Source organism: Octopus bimaculoides, chromosome 11 (genome assembly GCF_001194135.2).
Source record: "Octopus bimaculoides isolate UCB-OBI-ISO-001 chromosome 11, ASM119413v2, whole genome shotgun sequence".
In the NCBI taxonomy this organism is placed as follows: Eukaryota; Metazoa; Mollusca; class Cephalopoda; order Octopoda; family Octopodidae; genus Octopus; species Octopus bimaculoides.
Window position 1 is genome coordinate 67,465,829 of NC_068991.1, and position 1,558 is coordinate 67,467,386.

A 1,558-nucleotide genomic window follows, 5' to 3' on the forward strand; every position below is an offset into this window, starting at 1 on the left:
AAAAAAAAACCTTTATTGGTAAACCATTTATAATTATAAACATATAGGGATGAGCAGGAGTTGCTTCACCAACATACTGAAAATTTAGAAATAGCAGTTAAAACTGCTAATCCTAACTACAGAGAATAAATTGTAGTTAGAATTAGTAGTTTTAACTGCTATTTCTAAATTTTCAGTATGTTGGTGAAGAAACTTCTGCTTATCCCTATATGTTTATAATTATATTTATTTATATAAGGGCATTCTTGTATAGTAATGCCCTTATATAAATAAATATATTTTGGGGAATAAATGATGGATTTTTTCCCATATGAGGTTTTTTTTCATGCTAGCTACTTGATAAATTCTTATAAAAGAATTCATCCTATTATTAAATTTAAAATGTTTATAATTATATATATATATATATATATATATATAGGCATAACTACAGAGTTGTACCAGTCGTTTTAAACCTCCTTTCAAGCACTTGTATCAACACAATTAGTTGTTTTATATGGTGGGGTCTAACGATCTATAAAAAAATAATACAATTTTCTTAACTTCGATGGAAAATACGAACCGATTTAGTAGTTAATTATAAATATCTCGTTGTTTGTGCATCATGCTGGGTTAGATCTGTATATAAATTTAGTTGTCTACTCTGAAAACTGACAAATAAATAAGTAGAAGTTTGTTGTACCAACGTCAAGTGATATTAAATACATAAACAGCAATATTCTATGGTTAATAGAACTGCCAAACTACTTACCCCTGCAATATTTTGTCGCAGAAAAACGTATAAGCTATCCGATTAACCGCAATCGGTTTGAATGTTTGCGAGGTTTATCTCGCTACACCCTTTTATATATTTTTGTTTGTCCCTCTTAACTCCATTCACCATCTCCACTCCACCTTCTCTCACTCACACTCTCTCTCTTTCTCTGTGTCTCTTTTCATCCCTATATCTCTATTATATTTTTCCCCTACACACACTGCTTCTCTCTCTCTCTTTTCTTTCTTATCCCACCACTGCCCCCGTCCACCGAAACTCTCTCACTAACTGAAACATTCAAACATTTCTCTCCCTTTTTCTACCAGTCTCTCTCTCTCTCCATCGTCCCTCCTAAGTGATACCTTCAATCAGTTCTCTTTCCCTTTCTCTCTCTCTCACTGTCTGTCTCTCTCTTTCTTTTCCACCACCCTCTACTGAAATTCTCTCTTTCACTAACTGATACATTCAATCATATTTCTCTCTCTTCTCCTCTCTCTTTCTTTCACTACCCTTCCCACCGAAGCTCTCTCTCTCTCACTAACTCTCCTTCTTTTTTCTCATTTGTCTAACTTTGTCTCTCACTCTCTCTCTCTCAGACTTTGTCTGTCTCTCTACGTCACTTCGTTATAAACACTCCCCTTCTCTGTTACCTTGTATTTCCTCTTCCTATTCCTCTTTATTACTCACATATACCATACACCAACTTATTCCTCGCACTCTTTCTCTCTCCCATATTTTTCTTTATTTCCCTCATTCTCTATTTCCTTCCACAATTTAAGCATCAACACAAACGTATATATATAT

General features: G+C 33.8%; 1 protein-coding gene across 1 annotated transcript in view; it reads right to left on the reverse strand.

Annotated features, from left to right (window-relative positions):
* The window catches only part of LOC106876708 (ankyrin repeat and SOCS box protein 8), a 30,014-nt gene extending 28,775 nt beyond the window's left edge, over positions 1 to 1,239 (reverse strand). Inside the window, exon 1 of the mRNA XM_014925372.2 lies at positions 752 to 1,239. The gene's annotated coding sequence lies outside the window, so the exon portion shown is untranslated. The remainder of the gene's footprint in view (positions 1 to 751) is intronic.
* Between the last annotated feature and the right edge of the window lie 319 nt (positions 1,240 to 1,558).